An 11,469-nucleotide genomic window follows, 5' to 3' on the forward strand; every position below is an offset into this window, starting at 1 on the left:
TTTTTAAGTCAAAACATCCCTAATTATGTGATTTTATTGCATATTCAATAAAAAGGAAGATATGAGGCAAATATGGCAAAAATCAAGCTAAAATCGAAATTGAAGGCATCAAAAAGGAAAAAAAAGGAGATTACAAGGAAATTTCTGCAGAATTGACTAAGCGTGCCCACGCTTAGTGGAGTGGTCAACTCGGGATAAGGAGGAATACGAGTAATTTCCGCAAAAGATAAAGGAATGAAGTGTTTAGGTTTAGAAAGGATTCTTTAAAACTTATCTCTTGTGATTTATTTACCTTTTTAGAGTTAATCACGTATTTATCTCCCCCTACGTCTAGATTTGTAGGAGATTTATAAATAGGGGGGTCTCTTCATTTGAAGGGAGTTATTGATTGGAACTCTATAGAATTCTTTGTTCATTCATTCTCTTTTATTTTATTTTATAACCGAAATTAATGGAATTCCACTTTTTAGTGTGTTCTTCCATTAACATGTCCGGCTAAATTTCTTATTTTTTGGTTAAGGTATGGTGATTGCTTGATTCATAATCGTTGTGAGATCTAATCTGCCCTTTACACTTGTTAAATGAATATTCATGCTATTCTCTGTGCTTTAATTACAAACGTCTGATTTATTAATGATTCGACCGGTTGTTCATTATCAAGAAGGTTTGCTTAGCTAATTGAGCTTTATAAATCCGTGTAATTGTTTATTTAGTTCAATGCTTAGTAGCAACGTAGCATGATTAATTATGTCATAGTAATTAGTTATGTTATGGGGAATGCATGATCTAGTTTAAACGAATTATCCTCGTAGGAGTTTGTTGATTAGAATCAGATCTTTCTAATTCTTAATGTTGTTAATAGATTAAATCTTGTGGACGTTCCTAGGGTTGTCTGTTAATTAGGGATCTAGCCAACGGTCGTACCTTGACTGACGAAAAGGTAAGGAAAGGTGAGGTTGTTAGGTCGTACCAACAACCATAACTGGTTTATTTGTCTATACATGTGTTATTCTTGCATCAATGATCAACTCACAAGAATCAAGCATAATCCTAGCCTTAACCAGAAAATCTCCCTTTCGTATCTTCACCAGGTATTTTTAATTATTTATTCAGTTTTCGATTATTTTTTTTTATCATCAATCTTCCCCCATTATTTTCTTTTTTCTGAAAGAAATCAACTTAAAACCAATCTCCGTGGATCGACCCTACTCCCACTTTCACAAGTGTAGTAGGAATTATTTTTGGTGATCTCGACACCTACCAAGTTTTGGCGCCGTTGCCGGGGATTGGCATTTTTAAGTATATTTCTTTATTTTTAATTACTTGATTTTTATCACCATTGATGCCAAGGTCTTCTCGTACAGGTAAATTGGTATACGACCCCGAAATCGAAAAGACCACACAAAGACTTCGATGGGAGACTAAGCAACAATCGGAAGGAACATCCGCTCCCTACGAAGATGAAAAAGACATAACTTTGGAGTTTGAGGAATCCCTAAGCGAATCCGAAGAAGAGATAATGGCTTTGATTCCTGAAAGATCGATTAATGACGTCGGCAGATCTGAACCAGCAGCCACTGTGCATTGAGTACCCAAATTTGGAGGTAAACTTTGAACTGAAATCTGGATTAATTCATTTACTTCCCACTTTCCGTGGCCTTGCAGGTGAAGATCCACACAAGCATCTGAAGGAATTCCATGTTGTATGCTCTGGAATGTGACCACAAGGCATAAGCGAGGAACAAGTCAAACTGAGAGCGTTCCCCTTCTCGCTTGCCGATCAAGCGAAATATTGGTTGTATTTTCTACCTTCAGGATCCATTACAAGATGGAATGATCTCAAGAGGCAGTTTCTTGAGAAATATTTCCCTGTCTAAAGAGCCACAACAATCCGGAAGGAGATCAGCGGGATTCGTCAATTCGCAGGAGAGCGTCTTTTTGAATATTGGGGAAGATTCAACCAACTAGTGGGAACTTGCCCCCATCATCAGATCCCGGACCACCTGTTGATCCAGTATTTCTACGAAGGTCTATCAAGTATGGATAAGAAACTGATAGACGCGGCAAGTGGAGGAGCACTGTTCAATAAAACCCCCACCGAAGTGCGTAACCTGATCTCGATTATGGAGTCCAACGCGCAATAGTTTGGGATTAGATACGATGATCCACCAAGGAAAAGCAACGAGGTAAGTAATATTGAAGATCGTTTAAATCAACTCACATATATTGTTGAAAAAGTTGTTGCAGATAATCATCAACAAGTCAAAGCGTGTGGTATTTGCACTTTAACGGGGCACGCTACCGATATGTGCCCAACTCTTCAAGAGTCAACTACCGAGCATGCCGACGCCATAGGAGGATTCGCTGGACAACAACAAAGAAGATATGATCCTTTCTCCAACACATACAACCCCGGATGGGGGGATCATCCGAATCTGAATTACGGTAACCAACACTTCCAAAAACCCTAATACAGACCACCTCCGCAGCCTAATCCCACGCCTAGCCCATCTCTCGAAGATATGATGAAAGCACTAGTGACCAATACACAGCAATTCCAGCAGCAGACCCAAACGAGCATTCAAAACCTAGAATCTCAAATCAGTCAACTGGCGTCGTCTGTTGGTAAGCTAGAGTCTCAAGGTAAGCTAACTTCTCAATCTGTCATTAACCTTAGACAAAATGCTAGTGCTATTGTGCTTCGTAGTGGAAAAGAATTGCAGGAAAATGTGAACGAAGATGGCACTAAACGTGGGCACGGTGTGAAAAGGAAGCCGGAAAAAGAAATTGAGGTCCAACAAGAACAAGCCGAACCCAAAGCGGACCATCCGAAGTCTTTGGTAACCAGACCACCCTTCCCAGAAAGATTCACCAAAGCAAAGAAGGAAGAGGAGGAAAAAGAGATTTTTGAGACGTTCCGCAAAGTGGAGGTAAACATCCCTTTACTCGATGCCATCAAGCAAATACCCCGATACGCGAAATTTCTCAAAGAACTGTGTACTAGCAAGGGTAAACTCAAGGGAAACGAACGGGTAAGTATGGGGGAGAACGTCTCTGCAATTCTCCAACGAAAATTATCCCCAAAATGTAAGGATCCAGGTACGTTCTCTATACCTTGTAAAATTGGTATGATCGGAATAAAGAGGGCTATGTGCGACCTTGGAGCGTCTATAAATGTTATGCCCCTAACTATTTTTGAGTCCTTAAATGTTGGTCCTTTAAAGAAAACAGGGGTAGTCATCCAACTTGCAGACCACTCTGTAGTCTACCCGGAAGGAGTCTTGGAAGATGTTCTTATACAGGTAAATGAATTGGTGTTTCCCGCTGATTTCTACCTGTTGGATATGAGGGAAGACAACTCCCCCAATTCCACATCAATCCTGCTAGGAAGACCGTTCCTCAAGACAGCTAGAACAAAAATCGATGTGCACAGTGGAAGTCTCACTATGAAATTCGATGGTGAAATCATAATACTCAACATCTATGAATCCATGAGGTATCCAACTGATTTACCTACCGCTTATCTTGTAGATATCTTTGACCCTCTCGTGTAGGATTCCATCGCAATTGGCAGCGAGGACCATGTGAAGTATGCATTGGAAGAAAGCCTCACGTTAGAGAAAGCAAAAATTTTGGAGGAAAAAATGATCATAGACCCAAGCATCGGTGACACCGTTTTTGAACTCGAAGCCGTTCGAATTTTACCTACTAACGCTGCTTTCATCGAATTACCGCATTCTCACACTAAAATTGTTCCCTCTATATTGCAGGCACCCACATTGGAATTAAAGGAGTTACCAGAACACCTTAAGTACGCATTCTTGGGAGAGAACAAAACATTACCGGTGATCATTTCAAGCAAGCTCATTGATCTTGAGGAGGAAAAACTGATCCGAGTGCTTTGCGAGTTTCGAGAAGCCATTGGATGGACTATTGCCGACATTAAAGGTTTAAGTCCTTCAATTTGCATGCACAGAATACTCCTAGAGGAAGGCACAAAACTCTCAAGGGAAGCACAACGCCGGTTGAATCCTTTGATGATGGAAGTGGTAACGAAAGAGATTTTGAAACTCCTCGATGCAGGTATGATCTTTCCAATTTCTGATAGCGAATGGGTAAGTCCGACTCAAGTAGTACCTAAGAAAACAGGTATTACTGTAGTCGAAAATTCTGTTGGAAATTTAGTACCCACACGTGTTCAAAATGGGTGGAGAGTTTGTATTGACTATAGAAAACTTAATGCCGCCACTAGGAAAGATCATTTTCCACTTTCATTTATAGATCAAATGTTAGAAAGGTTAGCCGATCGATCTCATTTTTGTTGTCTTGATGGATATTCAGTTTTCCATCAAATTCCAGGCGCCGGAAGATCAAGAGAAAAACAACATTCACATGCCCAATCGGAACTTTCACCTATAGAAGAATGCCCTTTGGTCTATGCAACGCACCCGCTACCTTCCAAAGATGTATGGTTAGTATTTTTTCTGACTTTGTTGAACACTTTATTGAAGTTTTCATGGATGATTTTACTGTCTACGGAAACTCATTTGAAGATTGTTTGGAAAAATTGACTAAAGTACTTGAAAGGTGCATAGAAAAAAACCTCGTTCTAAATTATGAAAAATGCCATTTCATGGTAGATCAATGTTTAATTCTAGGACATATCGTGTCTTCTAGGGGGATAGAAGTAGATAGGTCTAAAATAGACGTCATAAAATTATTACCTTACCCCGCTAGTGTGCGGGAGATTTGTTCTTTTCTTGGACATGCAGGATTCTATCGACGATTTATGAAGGATTTCTCGAAAATCGCCCAACCATTGTGTGCGCTGCTGTAGAAAGACGTAACTTTTGCATTTGATGAAGATTGCATGAAAGCCTTTGACAAGTTAAAGGATTCCCTAACATCAGCACCGGTGATTCATCCCCCTGACTGGAATCACCCATTTGAGATAATGTGTGACGCTAGTAATCACGCCATCGGGGCTGTCCTAGGCCAAAAGATTGGAAAAAATCCCCACATGATATACTATGCCTCACGGATTTTGGACAACGCTCAAAGCAATTACACAACAACGGAAAAAGAACTTTTTGGCTATTGTTTTTGCTTTATAAAAATTTCGCCATTATTTACTTGGAACTAGAGTTGTTGTGTATTCTGATCATGCAGCGTTGAGATACCTGTTGTCAAAGAAAGAGGCAAAACCATGATTGATAAGATGGATACTGCTGCTGCAAGAATTTAATCTAACGATTAAAGACAAGAAAGGAGCGGAGAACCTCGTAGCTGACCATCTTAGCCGATTGGTCACCGACGAAAACCCACCACCTCTAAATGACGAGTTTCCAGACGAACATCTTCACACCATTCAAGGAGTCACCCCATGGTACGTTGATACAGTTAATTTCTTAGTCACTGGTGTTCTACCATGAGATTTGACTAGAGCAAGCAAAGATAAGATCAAAAGTGATGCCAAACACTATGTGTGGGATGAGCCTTACTTATGAAAATTTTGTTCGGATCAAATCATTCGAAGGTGCGTTTCTGAAACTGAAATCCCCTCTATTCTTGAGTTTTGCCATTCATATGCATGTGGAGGTCACTTTGGACCAAAAAGGACAGCACGAAAAGTGCTAGAATGCGGCTTGTTTTGGCCAAGTATGTTTAAAGATGCATATCTATTTTGTAAATCTTGTGAAAATTGCCAAAAAGTAGGGAATCTTGGCTATCGTAATCAAATGCCCCTTTCTCCAATACTTGTGCGCGAAGTATTTGATGTGTGGGGAATCGACTTTATGGGACCCTTCCCATCTTCTTTTGGCAAGACTTACATCATTTTAGGAGTAGATTATGTGTCTAAATGGGTAGGGGCAAAGGCCACTCGTGCCGATGATGCTAAAACTGTTGTGGAATCTGTCAAGGCTAACATTTTCTCTAGGTTTGGTATGCCAAGAGCAATTATAAGCGATCGAGGGACACATTTTTGCAACAAGGTGATCGAGGCATTGTTCAAGAAATACAACATCACGTATCGAATCTCGACAGCGTACCAACCCCAAACGAATGGCCAAGCGGAAATCTCCAATCGAGAGATCAAATCCATACTCGAGAAAACGGTGAATCCTAACCGAAAAGATTGGAGTACACGCTTGGATGACGCACTTTGGGCTTATCGTACGGCGTACAAAACACCCATAGGTATGTCCCCAGATCGTTTGGTTTATGGTAAATCTTGTCACCTTCCTGTCGAACTTGAGCATAGGGCATATTGGGCAATCAAGCAATTCAATTTGGCAATGGATGAAGCAGGAGGGCAAAGGAAGTTGCAAATACAAGAGCTTGAAGAGTTACGAAATGATGCTTATGAGAATTCAAAAATCTACAAGGAAAGAACCAAAGCATTCCATGATCGCACCATATCTTGGAAAGAATTCGTTGTTTGGCAAAAAGTTCTCCTCTTTCATTTTAAGCTCAAGTTGTTCCCGGGTAAGTTGCGTTCTCGATGGATTGGACCTTTTATCATTACTAATGTTTTCTCTCATGGTGCAGTCGAAATCGAGAGTCCCACGACTCATAAGGTGTTCAAGGTGAATGGACATCGGTTCAAGCCTTTCTACGAGGACTTTCAAGCATCAATAATTGAGAAAATTCAACTTGTGGAGCCCACCTTCACCTAAACGAGCCTCTCTCAGTCTAGCCAAATACGTTAAAGAAAGGCGCTGCATGGGAGGCAACCCATGAAATCTCTATGTTCTCCTTTCCTCTTTCGTTTGATTTTAGTTTTTGCAATTTTATTCAAGTTTTGCGATGCGTACCACGCTTAATGAAGCATCCTAATCTGTTTGGATGGCTAAATTGGACAGATTTGAAGTTTCCACTAAACGTGCCCACGCTTAGTCGATCTTTCAAAATCGTTTTAACTCATTTCACCAAAACAGATTTGGAGTTTCCACTAAGCGTGCCCACGCTTAGTCGCATTTTGTAGGCTGTTATTCGCTTCATTTACCTTCATTTATTTATTTATTTTATTTATTTATATTTATGATAAAAAAAATCGAAAATTCGAAAAATCAAAAGAAATAAGGAAATCAGTCAAATCTTTCCATCACACTTCGAAATCTTTGACCGATATTTTCCTTTTATCTCTCTCAGCTCACCCACAGCAACTCTCCATCTCTGTCAACAAAGCCATATCACCGAAAAAAGCTCTCCGCGCCGTTTGCCGTCGTCACTCACGAAGTTCTGCTGCTGTTTTGTCGTCGAAGAAAACCCAGTTCCATCATCGCCCAATCCCGCCGTCGACGTCCGCCTCTCGCTGTTGAAACACCCGTTCACCACAACAAGAAGCCGTTGTTCACCAACGTCATTACCGTTTGTCTCTCACCGTCGCATCATCATCAGTCGTCACCGTTCTTGAAGCCACTTGCCGTCTCGCCTCCGACATCGAAAACCGACAACTCAGTTCAGTCACCATTCGCCGATTCACCTTTCGCCGCTGCTCTGATGAAGGAAACCCAGATCCACCGTTCCCGTTTGTGACCTTTTTGTGACATGCACTCAGGGACGCTTCCTTAAACTCTCTCCTTTTAATTTTTCTTTGAAATGCATGTCATAGTCCACATTGAGGGCAATGTGGATTTTAAGTGTGGGGTTATTATTGTTGAGCATGTTTCTTGAATTGGGTGTTGTTGATTGCGTGTTGAAAATGATTGTTGCTCTTGTTGATTGTTGAAACTGCTTGAAAAGATATTTTTGTGCTTGATTTTCTTGATTTTTGATAAAATTAGCTTGATCAAAACTTTTGAAGATTGAGTCTTGTGGAAATTTCTTAGCCTTATGAATTTTTTTTTTGCTTGGTTTTGAAAAATTTTGGCATGATAAAACCCTTTCAATTTTAGACTAATCTTGACTTGATGATGTTATGTGTAAAAAGAATACATATTTTATGTTTGAGGATAATTCACTAGTTGAAAGCTTGTTTTTACCAAAATGACTTGAGTTAAAATCTTCTGATGTAGGATTAGTGGACTAAAACATACCTCGTGAGATTTTAAGCTTGATATGTCCATAAAAAAATCTTCATTCTTTCTTGAGAAAATAACACTTCTATGGTTTTGTCTTCCTAGAACTTGCCTTGAACCACATCAAGACCACACAAATGTGCATTTATCTGGATATGATAAAGGCATTAGAAATCACTTTCGGCCTTCTTTAACCACCCAACACATTTTAACTTTAGAGAACCCCTTTGAGCCTTTTGACCTATTTTGTTGAATAACCCGTCATATACGAACCTATCCCGTCGTTTGTTTAAAACCTTGATTTTGATCCCTCTAAGAACTATTAGAGTATCAAGGGAAATGGGTTTATGTTCAAAATCACAAGTTCTCAAAATAGGGGATTTTCAAAACCTTTGTGATTTACATGCTTAAAAGATGTATCTCAAAATGAGTGTGGGGGTTCCAAAAATTGTGGTCCTCTTTACTTTGTGAAAGCCGACATCAATTTTTTTGTTCTATGCCTATCACAAAAGAAAAAAATGAAGAAGAGAAAAAGAAAAAGGGAAAACCCAAGTGGCAAAAAAAAAAAAAAAACAAAAGCAATTTTCTTGCCACAAAAAAAAACGAGAAAAAGAAATGTATGAACTCTCCAAAAGAAAGAAGAAAGGCATAGTTCAAGAAATTTTCGAAAAGAAAAATCTTGAAGGTAGATGAGTAAACTTTGAGAGCTTCGAATTATTGCTCACTCAAAATTTTTGGTGCTCTAATTAGTTCCTTGGACTTTAACCTCATTGTCCTTTTATCCTACCCCAAACCAAAGCCCCGTTACAACCAAAATTAAAGACCTTTTGATCCATATATGTGCATATTTTAAAAGTGGTGGAAATGTGGTGTATAGGCAAGCCTATGGTGAAGCATTGTCGTAGTAAGTGTCGAGAGATACACTTGAGCCATATATACACTTGAGAGAATGGAAAGCGGAGAGAAAATAGTCCACTAGTTTTATGCGATTGATTTTGGTAATAGTTATCACGTGGAAACTTGTTTGGTACATGTTGAATTATCTCCTTCATCAAGTATGTCATTTACTTACACATGATTACAAATTGCCTTGAATAGTTAAAAATTTGGAAGGAATTTTTGAATGCATCTTGATTTTACTTGAGGACAAGCAAACAACTAAGTGTGGGGGTATTTGATAACTCTGCAATTGTCATGATTTTATAGCGATTTAATCTTTCTTTTTAAACCAAAACATCCCTAATTATGTGATTTTATTGCATATTCAGCAAAAAAGGAAGATATGAGGCAAAGATGGCAAAAATCAAGCTAAAATCGAAGTTGAAGGCATCAAAAAGAAAAAAAAAGGAGATTACAAGAAAATTTCTGCAGAATTGACTAAGCGTGCCCACGCTTAGTGGAGTGGTCAACTCGGGATAAGGAGGAATACGAGTAATTTCAGCAAAAGATAAAGGAATGAAGTATTTAGGTTTAGAAAGGATTCTTTAAAACTTATCTCTTATGATTTATTTACCTTTTTAGAGTTAATCACGTATTTATCTCCCTCCTACGTCCAGATTCGTAGGAGACTTTTATTATAAATTGGGGGGTCTCTTCATTCGAAGGGAGTTATTGATTGGAACTCTATAGAATTCTTTGTTCATTCTTTCTCTTTTATTTTTATTTTGTAACCGGAATTAATGGAATTTCACTTTTTAGTGTGTTCTTCCATTAACATGTCCGGCTAAATTCCTTATTTTCTGGTTAAGGTATGGTGATTGCTTGATTCGTAATCGTTGTGAGATCTAATTTGCCCTTTACACTTATTAAATGAATATTCATGCTATTCTCTGTGCTTTAATTACAAACGTCTGATTTATGAATGATTCGGCCAGTTGTTCATTATCAAGAAGGTTTTCTTAGCTAATTGACTTTTATAAATCCGTGTAATTGTTTATTTAGTTCAATGCTTAGTAGCAACGTAGCATGATTAATTATGTCATAGTAATTAGTTATGTTATGGGGAATGCATGATATAGTTTAAACGAATTATCCTCGTAGGAGTTTTTTTATTAGAATTAGACCTTTCTAATTCTTAATGTTGTTAATAGATTAAATCTTGTGGACGTTTCCAGGGTTGTCTGTTAATTAGGGATCTAGCCAACGGTCGTACCTTGGGTGACGAAAAGGTAAGGAAATGTGAGGTTGTTAGGTCGTACCAACAACCATAACTGGTTTATTTGTCTATACATGTGTTATTCTTGCATCAATGATCAACTCACAAGAATCAAGCATGATCCTAGCCTTAACCGAAAAATCTCCCTTTCGTATCTTCACTAGGTATTTTTAATTATTTATTTAGTTTTTGATTACTTCTTTTTATCATCAATCTTCCCCCATTATTTTCTTTTTTCTGGAAGAAATCAAGTTAAAACCAATCTCTGTGGATCGATCCTACTCCCACTTTCACAAGTGTAGTAGGAATTATTTTTGGTGATCTCGACACCCACCATTTATTGACCCCATTACCAACATATTGAACTTGATATGTCCTTTGGGCTGATTGGATTGCGATCTCTTAACATTTGTCGGAGAAATTCATATAGGGATCCAAGAATTTTCAAAGAAATTTAAGATCAACAGGGATTAATTGTGCAAAACAAATGTTAGCGCTTCGATATTTAATTTAGTAACGATTTATTAAAAAAAATGAAAGAAAATGTTGAATCAAAATAAGAATAATGGTGAAATATAGTGTTGAAGTGATATATATTCGTGTGGAGTGTAAAATATAAGTTTAGAACAATCTAAAAATGAGAGAGAATGGAGAGAATAAGTGAGAGTTTAAGAATGAGAATCAATGTTAACAAATGACAGTATAAGACTTTTATTTATTGATGTATATAGAGCAGAATACGGGAATGACCTCCCAACTGATGGGCCAGCCAGACTTGAGACCAGCTGGGGTGATGTGCATTTTTTTGTGCGTTTAGCTCATGGGAGGTTTTAAGGGGCATCATCACTCCCCCCCTCCAAATGTGCGTATCGTAAGCTGGATTGCTAGCGTATGTAGAATATCCTGAAAATAATAAAAGGACTTTTGTGTTCATCAATAGGAAAAATCTCTCTGTGCCCCTGAGCAATGCTAACCAGCTCAAGAATTCAACTATAGAGTTCTTTCATATTTTGCATTCATTAATGATTGCAAGAGATAAGGGAGGAGAAAGGTCCCTGTCTGACTCAAATTTTCACACACAATGTGGTTGGTGGGTTTCGTGCCAGCTAGAAGTAGGGTGATAAAAAAAATTAAAATCGCCCTAAACTTTTTGAATTAAATAATTTTCAATGATTTATTTTCAAATTGTAATTCTAAATTTAGAGTAAAATCGCACCGCATATTGATTTGATTTTAATTAAAAACTTAAAAAATTAGCCAAAGATCGAACCGGGCCACTAAATATATAATTAG

General features: G+C 38.2%; 1 pseudogene; it reads left to right on the forward strand.

The window, feature by feature from the left end:
• The first annotated feature begins 2,522 nt into the window (after positions 1-2,522).
• LOC105158849 (uncharacterized) lies at positions 2,523-6,677 on the forward strand (annotated as a pseudogene).
• Positions 6,678-11,469: the final 4,792 nt, after the last annotated feature.

The sequence above is a fragment of the Sesamum indicum genome, linkage group LG1 (assembly GCF_026168435.1).
Source record: "Sesamum indicum cultivar Baizhima isolate 11 linkage group LG1, ASM2616843v1, whole genome shotgun sequence".
Lineage (NCBI taxonomy): Eukaryota > Viridiplantae > Streptophyta > Magnoliopsida > Lamiales > Pedaliaceae > Sesamum > Sesamum indicum.